Source organism: Oryzias latipes, chromosome 23 (assembly GCF_053564925.1).
Source record: "Oryzias latipes strain Hd-rR chromosome 23, Olatipes_Hd-rR_3.1".
Lineage (NCBI taxonomy): Eukaryota > Metazoa > Chordata > Actinopteri > Beloniformes > Adrianichthyidae > Oryzias > Oryzias latipes.
The window spans coordinates 19,004,460-19,025,912 of record NC_136259.1 but is presented as its reverse complement, the minus strand read 5'-3'; positions in this window follow the sequence as shown (position 1 = coordinate 19,025,912).

Here is a 21,453-nt window from a genome sequence, read left to right as displayed (position 1 = left end):
GACCTTATAGCGGTTTGTAGTTTTATTCATTCTCAATTGGATTCTCGCAAGTCTCTTCAGCACAAACTCCCAGTCTATTTGTATCTGGGACTGTTAATGCTGGCATGAGATGGTGTTGCTCATCTCAAAATCTCCCAGACAGTAATTATATTGTACCGACACAAGAGCGAAAAGGTGGAATTTATCTCATTCTCCCTGGGTAACCATGGCAATGAGTAGTGTCTCTGCGAAAGGCCAGCAACATGCTGCAGACGCTGTTTCTTGGAAAAAGAGGACAAAGTTGATGCTGTTATTGATTGATGCTTGAGCATTAACTTGCCGAAAATGCTGCTGCTTTCTTTTTTTTCTCTAAAAGGTTATGCTTCCTTTAAAATTAGTCATGTGGTGAATATCACTGCTATAAATCCTATTCTTTGTTGGCTTTAAATCCCAGTTATTCCTTGACAGTGACCTTACTGACAGTTATGGTATGGCTGAGGATTGCACCTAAGACCTCCTCTTTTACAGCTCATTTATCATTCATCTAAGGTTGGCCCCAGGCAGCAGGGAAATATTGGCAAATGAGATTTCCTTGGCCTCTGGGCAGCATTTTTAGATGCAAGTAGAAGTCACAGTCAGTCTTCCAAAGTTAGCATTACAATCCCAGAAATGAACACAGCCCAACTTGCCATATTTTATGATGGAATTGACTTTCAAAATCAAGTAACTTTACCTCAGTATTTCTACAGGTTTTGGCTGGTTTTACTAAATTCAAGCTTGGCACCATTTATTTAGGAAAATGTTCTAGAAAATATGTTCACCATGTGTTTAAACCTGGCTCTCTGAAATGCGACTGAACACAAACCAGCTAATTCGAAATTTACGTACACTCTTGGGATTCGATGCACATTCAGCCCACGGTGTTCACATTGGACATTAGGGAGGGGCTTCTTCTTCTTCTATTTCTAATGTTTACTAGCTCATGTCAGCCAACTACAGTTAGAAGAGACTTGGTGCAAAATGTGAAAGTGGTGCAAATCCAAACGGAAGGATTGCTATCATGTCAGGAGAGTGGCCTTGGTTTATCTTTATCCCTTGTGCTATCCTATGGGGTCCAGATGACCCGATCCTAACACTGACGTGTTATCTGTCTTGTGGGGTCTAGATGACCCCACTCCCAATGTTAAAGTGCCTAGGATAGCACAAGGGTTATTTGAAAAACAAGCACAGATGTTGTCAGACTCGTTGCCATGTCTAGGTTCATCAGATAAACCAAATCCACATGTCACTACCGCATCCGAGTCTCTGATTGGTCAAAGTTTGACCTGCTTTACCTGACAACACAGGTGCACGTTTTTTTCATAAAGAAAGAAAACTTGTGTAACTATGCATGAACGCAGGAGTTTTGATTGAATGCAGAAGCCTGAAAAAAGTAAGAAAAAAAAAAAAGAAAAAAGTATTTACATAGACTTTTCATTGGAAGTGGACGCTTGTATGCGTGTTGCAGAAGCCGGTGTGAATGTAGCTTAATACGGACCTAACCAAATGTTGCGCCCTTCTGTGTGATCTTCACAGATGTTTGGGTGATGAATCGAACAATTTTCTGTGTTCATGAGCACAAAATATTCTGAATAACTATCATTCTGGTCTGGGGGATATCCTGAGTAACGGCTTTACATGTGTGGCACCAGCAGTATTGTTCTGGTTTGCATGTTTATGAGCACATTGTCAATAACAAAGTCGATGGCAGATGGTGCCATGACACGCCACATTCTGTTAGAGGAAAAAAAATGATCATGCTTTCCAAGGAAATGATCCCCATAATGGGTGCATATTTTTGGTGTTGTGATTTACTAACTAAGCCCCATAAAAATGCCACACCAAGCCTTGAACGAGCATGGATACTGGCTTGTTCATTTAACTCTTTTGGGTTAGAAAATGATGTCATGAAATCATCAATAATTATACATTCTGACCTTTGCAGAAGGGACTGTTATGGAGAATGAACTACTCATGTTAGAGAATAATCTCAATTTTAACTAGAATATGACCTTATTTTGGCAAAACTAAAGGGGAAAAAGCTTCATCACAGAACACTATTTATTTAAGCATTCCACAGTTTTAGGAATTTTTTTAGAGTAAGCCATACCAAAATGGTAACACATTATTGATCACTGAGGGATTCAGATTAAAGAAATAATGAAGAAATCATTTTCAAGTGCTGTCTCATCCTTTACCTTCACAGTAATATTATACTATGCTGCCGTGGTGCAGAGGCAGAGCAATCAACCTCTGATCGGAAGAATGCAGGTTCAGTTCCTGCTCCTCCTGTTCATGTGTCGAGACACTGAACCCAACATTTCCTGTGGTTAGTTGGCACCGGGTAAGCGTCAAAAATAGAATCTTATGATATTAAAAAGACCCTTGTTTTAAAAAAAAAGTTCTTATTGTCTTTCTTGAAAGAAAAATATTCTTTTCAAGAAAGCTTTTCATTTGCGAAATAACCTTAGTTTAAGAAAACAGGTATTGTTTAAATGAAATTTTTTCTGTTTTAGGAATTTTTTACTCATTTTTAGATGGCCCGTCTTTGCTGTGTTTAATACTGTTTAAATCTGTTTTTAGCTCTTCAAAAATCAGAATGTGACCAATTCTTGAAAAATACAGAATCCCCACTTTATGCCTGGTAAACAGTGAACACGTAAAACATTCCCCATCGAGGCTCAGCAGTCTGAGTTGCTCGCGTCCCGAGCTTACCGTCGTCACGTTACACACTCTCTGTATACTACATCTATATTTAATCAGCTCGCATTCTGATGTATATTTCAGCAGTGCAGGGTTAACAGCAATTGTGTTTTGGTTTTTTTTGCAATTAGGAGACACGATTCTCACTTTCCTCCAAAATAGAGATAACAAACCCTGAGCTGCTTCATCCTTCCCTGATGGGGAGACAAACAGCCATCAATTGGACATGGTATATGTGTCTATGTGAAATAAATCTGGCCACAGCAACTGTAAGCTGTGAAGCTATGGTCTCCTAGGAGAGCCAATTATCACTCTGTCCTTCAGACCCAGACTGAAATAACCAAAATTCTACCATCTCCCCCTGAGCAGGGACAACGAACAGTGAGGAAAATTCTCCACTCCCTGGTTTCCAATTCAGTTCGCCCTACAGACACTTCCTTAAATCACACATTCCCTGCATTCATTACACTTAATGAATCTACATCCCTCAGAGAGTGCATAAAGAGGTAGCAGGCAGGGGAAGCAGAAAGATCGGCAAGGTAAAAGTAGATAGAGAAAAGATTTCTGAGGTGCAACATGGTGGAAGATGGATGTCTCCTAGAAGGAGGTTGTTCCCGGACTGGAACAGTGAACACTGAATGCATTGCAACACATAATGCTGTTGATTAACCTTGGAGTTGGAGTTTGCGTCAAAAGAAGCCTGTTTAATTTAAAAGCTGGGCTGCTCACACACCTGACCTTCACCTTGAGAGGAACACGCAGCGAGCTCCGATGAACACAGTGCTTGGAGACCGAGGACATGATGTCAGAAATCTTAAATGGGCAAAAGCACTTTTCTGTGCTTTTCTCTTACAGCTAAGGCCTGGAATCAGGAACAAACCGTCAAATCAGCATTTTTACTCAGTCTCTCTTCCCCAATAGTCCAATAGAAAATGTCAGATTGCTCAAAGAACTGGTTTGTTGGGTATGCCACAGTCATTACCAACTTCAAAGAGAGACTGGAAATTATGAGGGAAAAAAGAATCAATGAAAAAGACAATAATAAAGTTTTTTCACCCGACTTCTGCTCCAAACATACCTTAACCTCTTAAGACAAGCATGTCCAAAATGCCCACTAGCTCCTTTCTTTAAATCAGAAATATGCATCCCCCAGCGCTTTCTAAAAACTCCATATAATATTTCTTGGTTGTTGCTGGCTGAAGTTATATTTTCATATCCACCACATGAGACATGCTTAGTATGATAAGCTGACTGGGAATGAACGGTGCGCAAGAATAGAAGCTAATTTTGGTTTAAGAAAAAATACATATTTGGATTTTTTTTTTTTTTATGCAAAGAAATGAAAAGTGTGCCATTGCAAAACAGAAAAAAAAATAATTTTAAATAGTTCAAAGAATGTCAGGCCAAATGGTTGCCCCTCACACATTTCCACCTCCCCAAATCCGGCTCTCTTTGAAAAAAGGGCGCCGGATTCCCGGATTTTGGATTGAAATATCATAGATAGCAGGAGAATTCTGCCAAACTGGGACACTGTGACAACATGTGTTGAATATTAGCTCAAATATTAGCTCAGGTCTTAAGAGTTCATTTTAGTGTCTACTTTAAAGCAAAAATAAGCTGAAGTAAAATAAATCCAGAAATAAATTCAGGTGTTGATGAATTAAAGAGTGAGACATCTTGTAATTCTAAATAATTTACATCTGGATGTAGATTAGAAATTCAGAATATTTTCACTCGAGAGCAATGTTTTCACTTGCAAAAAACAATGAAAGAGGAGCTGGAGAACCCATCATTTATTCTGAATGTTCCGACTCTTCATCAGCTGATTGTTTACTACCGTAAATAAAATTGTGCATAGTCATTTTTGACTTCTATCCATATCAATCCACCATTTTACAACAGAGCTTTAATGAAAGCAAAAAAAAAAGCAAATTTATTTATGATAGTTGTGTTACAATTCATTCAAATATTTCATAGAGAATAGGAAGTAGAAGAATAGGAAAAAAGCTCTTGGAGAATCCAGCCTCACAGGAGCAACCATAAGCTGTGGCTAGGTGGGGTCAGAGGCCTGGGAAGAGACACAAAAAAATTGCTGACCCGCTGTTATTCGACAAAAGAAAGACAAGTTAGTAACTGCAGTTCTGCCAGGTGCCATTATGAATAAGAGAGGAGAGGAAAGGTACATTCCTAAACAGCCCCCAAATGTTAAGGTCTATTACAACATCACTAAAAGCATGGCTACAGGTTACCACGCTCATCTTTGGCTAAAAGCTTTACCGAAAACAAACCGTTTAAGTCTTGCATTACAGAAAGAGATGATCGATCTGAACATGTGTGGCAAGTCAATCAACTTCTTGGCTCCACTTGTAGAATATCTAAAACTGTTTTTTTTTTCTTTAGAGTTAAATAGAAGAAGGATCAAACAAAACAATTCACAAATTTATTCAACCGTGTTATCTTCACGATGTGTTTTAGGTCTGTTTATGGCAAGAGCTTAGCAATAAGATACAACAAGCATCGTGATGCACTTACGACATTTATATAACAGAACGATAACAGAGACAATGAATCACATGTTTATAAAACTATGATTTTAAAAACCTTTGAATGCTGATACACCTTTTGCATGAACAACAATGTAGAAAATACATATAATTTAATGGTCAGAACATTAAGGATACATGTTTTGACGATAAATAAATATGAATAATTTGTTTCTGTAGCATTTGAAATCGATGCCAGTCTTTAACCCTTGTGCTATCTTAGATGACCCCACCCTTGCATTGATGTGTTCTCCCTACCATGACAAAGGTGGATAAAGGTGGAAAGATTTCATGTAATCCATGAACACCAGTGAAGATCACAAATCATTGAAGAAAAAAGAGCACTGTCTGGTGGGTCTAGATGACCCAACTCCCAACGTTAAAGTGGCTAGGATAGCACAAGGGTTACAAACCAAGTATTACAATCACGGAATAACATTTTTCTTACAACCCAAGAGTTAAAGTCCCACTCCAATCATCTATTGATCAATTGTAAAAGTGGTATGTTAACTATGATTATGGCATTTTTGGCTAAAGTTTTAGAAAAAAATTTGCTTTCTAGGACATGATTTCTGCAGAGCGACAGGAGTTTATTAAAAATTCGCCTCTGAGGGGGTGGGCCCCCTGGGCTGGGTGGCCCTGGCCCCTTTGCTGGGGGGGGGGGGGGGGGGGGGGGCTGGGGGACAGCTGTTTGACCACCGGGGGACAGTCTACCAGCTGTCCCCAACTTACCCCCTTCCTCATATAACCTCATATTAGGGTGAGGGGGTGGGGGTCTAGCCTGCGATGCACCTTGGGGGGGGGGCTACTTGGCAGTTTGCCCCCCCTTTTTCGGTTTTATTTGCACCTTACACATGTAGGGTCCTTGGTAGGGGGGGTGCTTGGACATCACTGCAAGCAAGCAGCAGATGTCCTCCTGGCACCCTACCCGCCAATTTTAACCGCACCTCAGACATTTAGGGCCCCTTGGTGGGGAGGGTGAGGGGACATCACTGTGAGTAATCAGGAGATGTCCCCTTAGTGCCCTACTCGCCAATTTTAACTGCACCCCCCTTAGTACACACACCCCTCCCCTTTCAATATATACATTCCAACATAAACACACACACATGCACACACACACCCTCTCAAACACACATACACGCACACACATTTTGCAAGGAAGGTGGGACCTGGGTCCATCTGTCCCCTACCCCCTCCCTGGTGGGGGGTGCGGGCCCCCTGGCGACGGCGGCCGTGTCCCTTGGGTGCCGGCTCCCTGGGCCCGGCGGTGCTCTCTCCGCACGGTGGGGGGGGTTCATATTACACCTGAGCCGGGGGTGTTCGTGTCCCTGGGGGGTGGGTCCTGGTCCTTGCCCCTGAGCGCTGGGCCCCGCCAAACTTCCAACATGGCCGAGCCTGGTCGGGCCATATTTATAACACCCCTTGTGGGCCACCCTTTTTTCCCCGGGGTTCCCCCCTTCTGGGCGGGGGCGGCGGGCCCCTGCCTTGCTCCTCCCTGGACCAACCGTGGGCCGGGTGGGTGGCTGCCTGGAGTGCGGAGCGGGTCTCCCTTGGGGGGTCCTGGCTCGTACCTGGGGTTGGGGCGGGGGGATGCCCGGAACTCCTGGGTGGTGGTGGGGTGCTTGTCTGGGGCTGTGGGCGTCCTTCTCCGGTGGGGCCCTGCGTTGGGCTCTTCCGGCGCGGCCGGGGGGCTGCTTTCCTGGCTGGGCTGGGGCGGCGCTCTCTTTCCCTCCGCGCCTCCCTGCTCTCTGGCTCTGGGGGCCTCGCGGCGGTCCTGCTGCCCCTGGCCTGGGTGGCGGTCTTGGTCGCCCGGGGGCGGTTGTTCCCTGCCTGTTCCCGTGTGGCGTTGGGGGAATTCCGGCTGCCGCTGCTGCTGCGGCGGGGTCTGGGTGTGGGGGTGGCTGGGCGCTCCTCCTCCTTCTTTTCACATTCCACCATCCATTTTAGGAGAACATAAACACTCACCTGAGCACAGGTGTTAGCTCACCTTTGCACTAACAGTTTGCATGATTGAATGAATGAAAGATTTCACACTAGTTGGTTTAAAGGCATAGGTATGCGTTCGTGAACACTATCTGTTTTGTGTACATGTTGACATGTGAACATTTTTTGCAGCTAGCAGGTGTGTTGATAATATTTGAGTGTGTGAACAGGCCCCGCCCTTTTTGTACTACATTCGAACCGTACCGTAATGATAAACAACCAGTAAACCTGTCTGCTCTATGCTGCTTCATGGTCTTACCCCCCCCTCTCACTATCACCCCCCCCCCTCTCTGACATCCCTCCCTCTTCTTCCCTTCTTTCCTTTTCCGTCCGGTCCAACACCAAAGATTTTCAAACATGGTTGAAATGAATAAAGTTTGGCCTCAATTACAAAAGGGGTTTATTCAGACATACCTTTGGTTTGTCTGAAGATTAATAACCCCTCTTGTTAAAGTAAAATATGTCCAACACAAGAGGCCCTCAGCTTTCGTCTGCCTGCCTAGCTGTTGGACAGGACAAGTAAAAAAAAAAATTCGCCTCTGAATTGTGGGCCGGACTGTTGGCGCAGAGCAAGCCCACCCTACTTCCCGTCATCCATCTGCTAACACTCTCTCCCGCTACCTTACAGCAAACTGCCAATAAAAAATCAACATTATCAAGCCCTGACACTTTATTATTTAGAATTAGAACAGTAATGGCAATGGCAAGATTTCTGTTGCTGCAACACAAGTACAATTTAAATACATTATGTCACTACTTCTTTGAATTTCTTGCATGCATGACATTCAAAATTATTTAGTTTAAAAAGGTAATGCTTTTGTACTTATTGATTTGTTTTACAAGTTTTTCTTTTGCATGTTTCTCCTTTGGGGCATCCAATCCCCATCACACATCATCAACATGATAAACAGGATGCTATTTGTTAAAGAAATCTGGCTTTGCCCACACACACACAGACCAAAATACAATTTTAATGGACTCAAAATTAAATTCAAACTAGGTCAATTTGAAAGGAAACCAGTCCCTACAGCAGATACGGGGACTATTTAATTTAATTCTGTTTTATTTAATGTTACACTGAATCTAGTAACTTTTTCATTTGGCTAAGTGAGTGCATTAGAGAGAATAAGCACATACAAAAAACACACACACACAGACCTTCGCTGCACAGCTAACTCCTGTCCTTCCACAGCTCTCTGACTCGATGTGGGAGAAGAAAATACAGTTTAATCTGGATCTGGGGCCTATTTTGGGTAAACTGGATATGCCACAGCTGAAACTTTGACTACATGCTAAATGCATTTTATTTGATATATTTTGCATTTTATTTTACGGCAAATCTATGTCCATGGAAAGAATTAGTCTGTGATATTTTTATTAGATTTCACAATCACATCTAGTCATTTCTTTTTTGCTCTTAAAAATTAATAATGATGCAAAAAGTACGAAAGAGGAGTAATTTTTCAACAAAATGTATCAAACGTTTCTATAAAAAATAACAAACTTGTCTCATGACTCCCTTTCCTGCATGAACCGCATCACCTCTTGTGCACATTGTTAATGTTATTTTTACTGCAGGCAAAACCCCTTCAACATGCAGGACTGTTCAGTTGTTTGCACGGCATAAAGGTGGTGACACGAGTGACCTTTCACAACTATCGACCTGTCCTTGATATTCCTGGCTGTCCACAATCATACAATCACCCCTCTTCCTCTTTAACACAAGAGAGAAAGGAATTTTATTTTCCTCTTACTACACATAAATTCGTCTTAATTACATTTCAAATAGAATAGAACTCCCAAGATATCTGCGCATTATATCAGAGATGCTTTAGTTTCCGCAGCAATTTCAAACTGAACTTTAAATATACATGTAAAGAAATGTATTTTGTGCACTGAATTATTTACTCCTATTACAACCAAAACCATAAAAAGTTATTCCACTAAACCTGTCTGTGGAAATGAACACGGCATAACAGACTTCAACTGCAAGGAAAACGGCATTTCAAATGTTGAGAAAAAGAAATTGCAGTAAATGAACTTTACTTCTGAGGGCTTCAGTAAACAAACTGATGTTAGTTGACTCTTATAAAGTTATTTATTGACCCACTCCAATAAAAATGGTGTTTTGGGTGTTTTTAACCATGTTCTTGTAGCCTTTTTTTTTAATGATAGAGGACATATACAGAGAAAATTAACATTAAAACTTCTTTTCTGAAAATCAGGAGCAAACAAAAAAAAATTGGTTCGTTTTTTAGATATTAGGGTTTAGCCATTTAAAATCATTGCAATTAAATATTTCATTACAGACTACTTTTTGGCTTATAGTTTATTAATTACAGCAGTTAAACACCAGCTATAAAAGATAAGAAACCACTGAAAAGGAGCTTTTTCATTTAGAGATGCTGTTTAAAAAAAAGTATTGGTGTACATTTTCTTCAATAGAGAGTCTGAATACTTGTTCAAGCCCCGACAAATTACAATGACCCGAGTGACACAGAGAGACAGCTTTCACAACTGCAGACGGGAGCTACCAAACACTGAGCAGTAGCTAAGGAATCTCATGATTTCACCCGTCTCTGGGTACTTCTTTGGCTAAACAAGACACTTTCTTCAAGCAGTTTTGGTGTTTGTTTTTTTCAAATTATTATTACGCTTTTGTCCTATTATTTTAAACTATTCTTGGATCAATTCAGCTTCTAAATGTTAGCAAAGGCTTTTAAGATCCAAGATGTTTTTAAAGCTCATCGAATTATTATCTTTTGACAAATCTTTTTAAATCATAGCCTTTATAAGCTCAATAAAAAAAAAGAAATCTTAAAAACTGTCATTATCCGCATTTATTATTTCTTAAAAAGCAAGTCAATTTGCAACACTTTTGTTGTCCTTGAGTTTTTTTTTCCATTAAAAATTCAAAGCAAAGTAGGCGGTTTTCAGTTTCCACAAAAGGAAGCTAACAGCATGAGAAACTAAAAGCTATCCCAGCTGAGCTTCTCTATAGTCACAGAAATGAAACATGCAGATGCTAATTACTCTGCACTCTACAGAAAGCATTAGCCACTTGGTCACAATTAGTGTGAAAATCCATCCGCACTGAGAGATGAATTGTTGCAATAGATTTTCTGTATCATCAAATTGCTGTGTTTAGAGAGTGAAATAGCCCTTTTTCTTTTTTTTGGTTTCTGGGGTTGACTCACAGCCTTTTCCGTACTTCAAGTGGGGGGTGTTCACTGTGACACGATGAAAGGATTTTCTGCGAGAAGTCCGCAGGGTGACTCAGGGAGGAACAGAAGCGGTTATTCCTGCAGGACATCGCATGCCCACATTTCTTTTTTCGTGTTTCCTGCTTGAACAGCCATAGAAACTGGATGTGTACCGAAGCACCTCAGACAGGGAAGAGCATCTGTGGTCATTGCAAGACAAACAAAAGAGGCACTGTGTATGTCTGCTGTAAAACCGTCTTTATCTCCAGGCTGGAAGGTTTGTCATCTCTGTCATTCTCTGAGCTCAAACTACTGCAGAAAAACACTTTTCTGCTCAAGGTGCTCTTCAACAAAGATGTTCTCTGCTAAACTATGACTGCCAGTCATAGTTAGTGAGGCCTCTCTGAAACACAGAATTCAACAGTTTGCAATTCGTTTTGGTCAGACGTTTTCTTATCCTATTAAATATCTGCTTTTCAAAATCATTGGGCTGGTGATTGTTAAAAGGAACAATGGAATTTCTTTTCACATTTTCAGTCTTTATTAACTCAATTAGATCACAAAATGAAGCCTAAATTATTTAAGTAATCTTCCGGACAGAGTTCCTAAGAGTTCCTTAAGAAGTCTCCAGCTTGTTCAGAACGCAGCAGCTAGATTGTTAGCAGGAACTAGCAGAAGAGATCACATCACTCCTGTGTTAGTTTCGCTCCATTGGCTCCCAGTTGATTCTAGAATCAAGTTCAAGATCCTCCTGTTAACCTATAAGGCCTTACATGGAATGGCCCCGTCCTATATTAAGGACCCCAAAGTCCCTTACCATCCAATAAGAACACTTCGCTCGCAAAACGCAGGACTGCTTGTGGTTCCTAGAATTAGTAAAAGTGCGGTTGGAGGTAGAGCGTTTAGCCACCAAGCCCCGTCTTATGGAATAAACTCCCAGCTCATGTAAGAGAGGCCGATTCAGTTTCTACATTCAAAGTTAGACTGAAAACATTCCTCTTTGGACAGGCTTATTGTCAGACTAGTTAGTATTCAGAGATTATTTAACTTAATGTTAATTTGTTTAAATTAAACTTAATAATAACTATTTGTTTTAAAAGGCTGCTAGAAGTTGAAGCTGGGGTAACTATGGTGCTCTGGGGTTCTGTCCTCTTTTCTCTTCTACTTCTACCCTTCCTCTCTTCTCTATTCTTGATTATTATTCATCATTTATGTTTGGTGCAGTGCGATTCATGTATTGTCCCTCTTTTCCTCTCCCCTCCTGGGGAGTGGGAGTGCTTCCAGACTCCAGTTGGCTCATCCGTGCTCCAGTTCCTGACCGTTTACCTCGCCTTTGCTCCTGCTCCTACACCTGGCTGTGGATCCTGCCTCTGGCTCATCTCTGGCTCGTCTCTGCTCTGTACCTGACCGTGTACCTCGCCTCTGCTCCTGCTCCTACACCTGGCTGTGGATCCTGTCTCAGGCCCGACTCGCGCCTTTGACTGTCCCCCCAACCACGGCTTGATGAAACTCGTCTGCTGGACTTTATATATGTAGATGTAGAGTTAGATAAGTTAATTCTTCTATATGAGTTCTGGTAAGTCGCCTGTCCGTCCTGGGGGAGGATCCCTCCTTCATGTGGGCACCCCTGACGTTTCTTCGTTTTTCCGGAATCCGTTTTTTTTTGGAGTTTTTCCTTACCGCGAAGGGGGTCTAAGGGCAGGGATGCCAGTATAGCTTAGTCAGTTCATTTTAGTATTTTCCTATTGAACTCTTTGTATTTGTGATCCTTTTGAGTTCATGTTTTACTTCGAAGCCCATCGAGACGACTGTTGTTGTGATTTTGGGCTATACAAATAAAATTGAATTGAATTGAATTGACAGACATGAAACGATAAAGCCTCATTTCTCCTGCGACATAATCCATCCATCTTCAGCATCCCCTGAGGCCCTTTTGGGGCTGCTGAAGCCCACCTATGCTGTTAGGCAGGGGTGGGGCACACCCTGGACAAGCAATCAGTCTGTTCCAGGGTTACACACTCAGATGTACACGTAGGGGCAATTGGAGTCACCAATGAGCCTATGAAGCCTGCTTTTGGATATCCACAGATATACAGGGGGAACATGCAAGCTCAACACAGAAGGTACCCAGCTGGGATTTCAACCAGGACCTTCTCATTGTGAGGTGGAGCGCTAACCACTATGTCACCATGCAGCCCCTGCAATATGGCTCTAAAACAAGTTCCTCACAGGAGAATTATAAAAGACTGAAAGGCCTCCATGCACCTTTATGAAATATTATGGTTTAAACTGCCACAAGCATACTTTTATTTCGCACTTTTATAGAAGTCTGTGCATGTTAGTTTAGCTTCAGTTCCTGGAAAGGCGCAAAAACACTTGGGGCATGCTACTTTAGCTCCAGCCACAACTGACTGATATTAATTCATCATAGTTTGAGATACAACACCAGAGCGTGTGTAGAAGTGTCAACAACAGGTTTTCCAACTTTTGCTTGGAAAAGTGGTTATGATACAAAAGCCTCAAAGGCTAAAAGAAATAAGATGGTAGGAAGTAATCAATCGCTCAGTTTGTATTACAGAGAAAAGTTTACCCCAATTCTCTCAGTGTTCTCTGCATTTCTCTGTAATACTCGGGGTATAAGATTCAGAGAAATATTCCAGCTATCGCTGTTTGTTTCTCATAAAAACACACTACCTTTGTGCTGATTTAAAATCTCGTCTTCAAAGTGATCACATTAACCAAACAGGTTAAAGAAACCTATAAAATCCCTAGTCTTTTCTGCTGCCTCGCTGTTTTGAGAAACTGTGGAATAGTGGAATGAGGTATGACAACCAGGGTCTTCCAATTTGTGGGCCCTCTAACTGATCAGCAGCACCAACAAACTGTAATGAGTTTTTTTCTTGGTAATGTTAGAAAGCAGATTGTCTTGATATTTAATGCCCCAGCCGTAGAACGGCGTTGTGACGTTCCCCTCGCTGAGTGGAGGGTGAATTGTTACAAAGCAATGCACGGAACTGACGGTGGTTCATTTCCATCAGCCACCTGCCTAGAACGCTGCCCTGCTGGTAGAAACGTGTGTCGCAGGCTATGAATGTTGAAATTTAATATTTATTCTACACATTCTTACAGCATTGGAAAACGTTAAGAATGTTTGTGTCTTGTTTTTCCTCCTACATAAACCATATTAAAACCAAAAATATATTACTCTGACCCATCTTTTTACATTTTCAAACATTTTTGAAAATGCTCCAGGGAGCCACTAGGGCAGCGCTAAAGCGCAGCATGCGGCTCCTGAGCCGCAGGTTGTCGACCCCCGCACTAACCCATTAGGGGACAGCGCATCATGTGTACCAGGGACGGCCATTTTCTCTCAACACAATTTTTACAAAACATTCTAAACATCGTTTTTGTCTTCCGGTTATTTATGACACAAGTCTCCAACTTGAACTAAAATTTAAGAGCTTCAGGGAGGGGCTGCTGGGTCGTCCACACAGTCTGGTCCTCAGGAGTTAATCCTCTATTCTTTGGGTGAATTAAACAAAACCCTTGTTGGTTTGTGAGGAAACTAAAAATTGTTTCTCTTTTAATACAAATGTTTTTGCCTGTAATTTTCATATCCTTATAAATTCTTCTGTTTTTCTTTTTACTTATTGTTCAGCAAACTTTGCATATTATGTACATACATCTCAAATAAAATTGGAAAAAAAAGGAGTTGTTTGGAATGTCATTTAATGCAAATACCAGCAAGTAAAAAAACAAAATTTAAACTTAAGTAAAATTTAAGTGTTTTATTTGAGAACAACTGGATGCTAAATTTTTTTTTATGTTTTTTCAAAATGTTTTTGGAAAAAAAAAAGAAAAAAAATGTTTTTTACAGTTTACATTTTTTGCAGACCGCATGTTTTTTACACTTTTGCAGCTGTATTTATTTAATATTTAATATTTATTTCTTTATTTAATAAGAATATCATTTTTGATTATAATTTTTCATAATACTTTTAGTAATATTTTTAATTATTTAATATGAATGTCATTTGTGATGTCCTTATTTGATGTTATATTATATAGATTATTTCTGAATGTCGTTTTGCTGCCACAGATAAATGAAATTTCCCCATTGTGGGATTAATAAAGTCATCTGTCTGTCTGTCTGTCTGTCTGTCTGTCTGTCTGTCTGTCTAATCTAATCTAATCTAATCTAATCTAATCTTTCTCTCTCTCTCTCTCTCTCTCTCTCTCTCTCTCTCTCTCTCTCTCTCTCTCTCTCTCTCTATATATATATATATATATATACTGCTTTCAGTATGAAATATATACAGCTAATCTCCGAAAACTGTTTTGGAGTGTTTCATTACGATATTTGTGAGTAGAATAGCAAAAACAATTTACATTCTGACATGTAAAGCTGGTGTTGCTGCCTGAAATCCGTGCATACCCTCAGAACGTTTCCAAAACAGATTGGATATCCGTTTCCTTGGAATGCTGCTCGTGCATCCCAAATATACCATGACAGAAGGTAAATAAATAAGTATATATCCTGAATAATAGACAAAAACAATGCATTCATCCCTTAATGCCTATAAATATGCATCAAAAATAAATGCGCATTCTTTGGCTCCAAAATTACCCACATTTAGCATCAACATGAAAGCAAAAACATAAAAGGGAGTTTTTTTTCGTGGCGTATCGTGCCTTTGCCCAAAAGCAGCTAAGATAGGCTCCAGCAACTATGTGGCCCTGAAAATGATTCAGTTGGTTCTGAAGATGGATAGACACTAAATTGATAAAAGCTTTCGACATTTTGTCGTGCCTTAAATGTTTTGAAATTTTTACAAAGAAAGTTTATAAGGGCATTTTTTATAGCTAAAGCAGAAATAAAGCATTAGAAGAATGTTCTGCGTAATGATGAAATCTCTTTGACTTTGTTTTATTTTAAGTGTGACGTTACAAACGGATATAAGGATGTACCGGTAAGTAAAACAACTGTCATGTAGTAATAAATCCAAATTAGTTTAAAAACTAAAAAAGAACATTTTTTTTGGACCTGTGTGGTGCTTTAAATAGTGCAGTGGGAGCGACTGGTTCAATTCCCGACTCATTAACAAACCGTCGCTATAAAAGCTGACTCTGCGTGAAGATCCTTCATGGACCAGAATCCCTGCTCTGATGCAGATAGAGTAGTGTGGTGGCAGTGTCTCTGTGCTTCCAGTGAGAATGTGCTGGTTCAATTCCCAGTTAGAATAAGGGTCCTTAGGAAGTAGATGTCATAGTCTGTTTCTTTAAACCTGATTGTTGATTTTTGAAACATGTGGAGCGTGTTCAGCTCAAAGGAACAAAGCAACACAGTTCTGCTGTAGACAGATTAGCACAGTGGGAGTGTCTCTGTCCTTGAAGCAGGAGAGCGCAGGTTCAAGTCCTGGCTTGTTGCTTCACAACTCATGCTTGGGGTGAGGAAGAGTCAGGGATGCTGGGAAGGGGGTTGGCTTCATCTTTAGTCTGGTAGGAGATCAACGACTTCCATGCTATAAGATAGGTGATGAAGGTTGATATTAGAGCTACAGCTAACTGGTAGTGAGACAGGTACCTAGAAGACTAAAACTGACCAACTAGACTTTGTACTATTAACATGAAGGGTGGTAGTAGCTTTTATCTAATACCTAGAAGCTGCAACTACATAATGATAGTACCTTCACGCTACAAACACTACATTATGGTACTATACTTTCTAAATCTTGTCCTAACTAAAGGAACTTAAAGTTTGTGCTCGTATTATTAATTACTTGTAAAAATATAGAAAGATAGAAAGCTGAAATGTTGCTAATTAATAGTGTATAAATAAAAGTTTTTTTACTTACCTACACCACTCATCCCTCACCTGCCCACCACCTCCAGGTGTTGCGCTCTACCTGTATTGCATCTACGGTACACAGACCCTCCACACATCCAAGCTGCATTCTGCATGGATCTATCTAAATGCACATCTTCTTCTGGGATCCTCTTCTCCTGGTCCTCCTTCCTCAGGGAGGGGGGGGCAAAGATAGAGCCCCCTTTTCCTGGCGTCCTGACTCCTCCTAGCCACAGCTTGAATTGTGAGACGACTGAACACCTCGATGTTCCTGACTGGGACTTGAACCTGCGCTCTCCCGCTTCAAGGACAGAGACACTCCCACTGTGCTAATCTGTCTACAGCAGAACTGTGTTGCTTTGTACCTTTGAGCTGATGACTGTCAAGGAGTGTCAAAAACCAACAACAACAAAACTGAGACGGGGAATTGAACCAGCGCTTCTCTGCTTTGGAGATCAAGTCAGTTCCATCGCACTATTCTGTACATCAGTCAGCACTTTGTCGATCACCATTTTTCCTCCATCTGGTGCTTACTGGGATTTGAACCAGCACCTTCTTGCTCTACTGTCTCCTTTCATCTCCATCAGTGGAACCTTGAAGCTGAAGTTTGATTGACAGTTGACGACCTCACATCACCAGTTCCTGCTGCTTCACCGGAAGTGTTTTGTTTGTTTTTTTCCTTAAAAGAGCGTTGGTTCACATCCTGAAAGTGGATCACGGGTGGATGGAGGCTTTGGTGTAGCGTATGTTAGAAACTTGTGTGTCTACTTTGTTCTTTTTCTCCAAGCAGGAACTCTTTCTTTTGCTGATGATGCAGCCATATTACTTTTTTGATGGGAGTATAATCTTCATACGCCGTCATTAAAATCTCCGACTCCGTCTCACTAAAGTTTGGCGCTCTTTATTTAAATAGACATTTTTTTCTGTTAACCAGGTACGGTGCAGTTTTCTCATTTTATTATGTTCTTTTTGTGTTATTTTACATGCTGTGGGGGGAAGGTGCTAATGAGAATGCGCACTGAGACTGCTGCGAGCTCTGGCCGAGGGGGAAAAACACAGAAGAAACTCTGGACAGCATTGTGAATTTTTGTTTTCTGTTAACCAAGATTAAAAGAGATTGACTCAACATCCAAGCGTGGTCTTTTATTCAATGGAACACAACGCAGAGCAGAAAACTCCACCCAGTTACAGCAGCACCGCACCGCAGAGCAGTTACCAACCTGCTAACAGGTTATGGGCCCAGGAGACGCCTGAGACTATAAAGTATGTTTTCCACTTTTGTGAGGAAGTTGACACCATGAGCAGACGAACAGCTGATACAAGCCGCTGGTCTTCAACCACTGAAAAGATGAGAGACAAAGAGAGAGACAAAATGCGCTCGTTTTTTTTTTCTTTTTCCCAATTTTATTGAAACAAAATGCGTAAATGTACAATGTGCCAGGCTCAGATGAAATGATGTTGACCAATCGTTGCTAAGAGTGGCGGAACGTCATCATTTGGGTTGCCAGATTGGTTCAGGTGTGTTGAAGGGGGCGATCATTAAAGTGCAGCCAACTTTCTTTTGCACAACATTCAGAGCGCACGTTGGTACGGACGCGCTATGAAATGGGTTGCCAGATTTGGCTCTTTTTTATTTTTATTTTTTCGCCACTTCGGGGCCCTGGTGGTGGCGGGGGCCCTACGCGGCTGCGTATTTCGCGTATAGGGAGGGCCGGCCATGATGACAACCTATGTTTTTTTTGTTTGTTTTTTTATGTTAACATTTGGAATGTCATCTGCTGTTTTGGCCAGCGCAGTTTTGTGAACAGAACTTGTTTTTTAGGTCTTGTATATCAGTGAGGCATCTATACCCTGCAGCCAATCAGAATAGAGCATTCGCACAGACCATGTTATAGAAGTATATCTTTGCTACGTTCTTGACTTGGAACATTTATTTGTTTCAGTTATTTTCTCAGTTTTTGCAATAGTTTTAGGAAGCTTTGTTATTTTCTTACATCATACCAAAGTGACAGAGAAGAACTTTTGTCCCCGAGTCCATAATTTGCCAAAAAATCTGCAGATTTATGAAAGTAAAATTTGTTGAGAACATCAAAATAGCCTTAAAGGATAACAAAAGTATAGTTTAATCCAACTTGTCTTTTTGTTGTAAAATCTTCCTGCTTTGTGAATCTTTGTAATTTATAATAGTTTTCTAACATTTGGCAGATAAAGCCATGTATTATTTGTACATGTTATAAAACTAGTGTCATTGACATGTCAGTTTGATTAAAAATACCCATCTATTCGTATTCTCACCAGAAAAGACATGACTCTAAAAAGGGAACATGTGTGCGTCACCAACACAAGTACATAAAAGTAATTGAACTCCCTTGACACTTCAGCTGTGAAAACTCATGTGTTGTTGTTAAAGAAAAACACATTTTGGATTTTTTTTTAGAGTCTTCGTCAAAGCATCCACAGTCGCAAGTGCTGTAAGCAAGGTGAGGCAGAATGTGGACACAAAATCAGAGCATCTCTTCTTCCTGCCCCTTATCTTGATTTTTCAGAAATAAAGAAAGCATATTTGTTTAAACAATGCACAATTACCGGCATTTAAACAGCTAAACTTGTTAAAGTGATTAGCTAGTGTTTACTATGAACAGCATTTTGCACACAAGATAAGAGCCCTTATTTTCAAATGCTAATGCTTGTTAATTAGCTGTGCTCTGGCGGGTAATTCCTTTTCAGCCCTAACCTACAGTACAGGCAGCCTTTTCCTCATTTATTTGTTTATTTTGTGCAGATTGAAAACAGGAAGAAAAATAATGAATTAATTTAATCAATCATGTAAAGGCTAATACATGCATAACAAATGGCAAGGGGACAGTCTTAATGTCAGAAATCAAAAGGCAAAGACCCAAGGACTCACCTCGGCGCTGAAGACAGAGATGCTGCGAGCTCCAAGTAATTGTTTTTCTGACAACAAAAGCACCTCATTCCCTGGATTTTGGAATGCTGGCTGTAATGCTTAGTGTTTCAACAGGGGAACAACACAAACACTTTATCTAAAACCCTTCTCTGTGATCACTCTGCCACACAAACTTGTTGATTGTGTTGTTACAAAACAAGGGGAAGAAAATGGCTTTTGTGTGCTTTTGGAATTAAGGAAAAGCTCAGTGAGCCTTCAGGGAGACGTGTCTTAGGAGCAAAAGAGACACTGCTGCTATAATCTAAGTTTAATGTTTGTTTGCAGTCCTAATCGTTTCTCTCTTCATCCGCTGAATAGAACGATAAACTCAGAGCTGGAAGGCAAGCAGACGCCACTTCTGCTCATCTCGCTTGTCCCATTACTCCAGACTGGGCAGCCGGCGTTCAAAGCTGAGGCCAGACAGAGGCCAGGAAACATTTCACCCTCCCTAACAAAGGCCAGAACCATTCAGACAATTACAGGCAGGCTGGCTGGGTCTTCGGTCTTTAAGCTCGACTACAAATGTGAGTAATATGTTAAGTCATAAAACCATGAATTAAAAACATTCTCATCATATCCAGATTGCAAGTTGGAACTTTTATGACTAATTTGACCGGCTTCTTTAAAAAATAATAACACTTGAATTTTAAATTGTGGCAACTAAAACATATGAAAGGCAAATCTGACTGCAAACCCAGAAATTGAAAATGGAACAGCTTGCTAATTTAAAAAAGATTATTGTCATAAATTTGTCCAAAAGTTTGGAAATTAGAAAAAGAAAAAGCTAATTTTTACATTTTAGAAGACAAGTGAGGAGCAGCATAAAAATTGTGTGATGATGAAAAGATAAAAGCTTGTAGAAATTATTGCAAGTCTGGGTCCCTTTGTGCCGGACCCCAGCCCGGATAAAAATCTGGTGTAAAAATTTCTATCGAACCACCAATGAATCAGTGAAAGCTGATTTACTGTGGTGACCTCTGAAGAGATGTACCGAAAGGGGAACAGCAGCATCTGTTTAACCCTTGTTCTATCCTAGGCACTTTAACGTTGGGAGTTGGGTCATCTAGACCCACTAGACAGCGCGCTGAACCTTTTTTCTTCAATGATTTGTGATCCTCACTGGTGTCCATGGATTAGATGAAATCTTTCCACCTTTATCCACCTTAGTCATGGTAGGGAGAACACGTCAATGTAAGGGTGGGGTCATCTAAGATAGCACATGGGTTAACGTGTAAAAAGCTGCATGCGGTTTAGTATAGAGCCGACTGGGTTCTTTTTTTTGTTAATTTAAAAAAAAAATCTTCTAGTATCTCAGAGATAATAGATTTTCTCAGAGATAATAGAAGACACAGGGCTGGCCACACGCTCCCTGCTCCGCTCCATTCTGACGCATCCACTTGCAGACGACTAGATCCATGTTCGTCTTTATTCTCATCGTCTGATTTGGAATCTGGTTCAAAACTGTACAGCTGGAACGATTAACAACTAAAGGGTCACATGATCACATCCACCATCCTTCTTTTTTACAGTTGTTTACTCCCTGAAACAGGATCATTCCAGCCAAATATTAACAGGAAAAACACAAGTTGCATAGTGTTGCTAAAATAATGAGAAGCAGCATTTCAGTTCTACCAACTTTTTTTTATGAATGTTTGCTGAATTGGACGTGGAAATATGTGAAATGTTGTTGTTCTACCCCAGTTTCAGGCTCTTCCTTTTGCCTGAGCGAAGGAAATGTGTTCATTAAAAAAAGCTATCAAAGTAAAGCCAAAGTTTGCCTGTTCCCTCACTCCTGTAATAAGAAGCTTAAGATAACACTTCACACAAAGAAATGACAGATGTAGTTGTCATGGTGACTGAATAAACTCACAGAGAGCCAAAGAAACGCTTAATTTAATGAAACTCTGTGCTCGTGTTTCAGCTTGGTTTATATTCGACTTACTGATGGATGTTATCTTTTTATTAGTTTTGTTATTTCATTTGAGGGCATTGATGCAGATGTCTGCCTCAGCACCACCCCTGAGCTTTTAGAACTCCGCTTTTGAGTCACGACACACGAGAAGTCGGCATGTCTGGTTCATTTAGTGAAAAAGTTACTTTGTTGGACTCAGAAATGGACCCATCTCGGGTGAAAATGAAGGATCAGAAGGATGCGTCCTGATCTTTGGACAGAGGCTGCTGTGCAGAATCACCTGGGAAACGGACAAG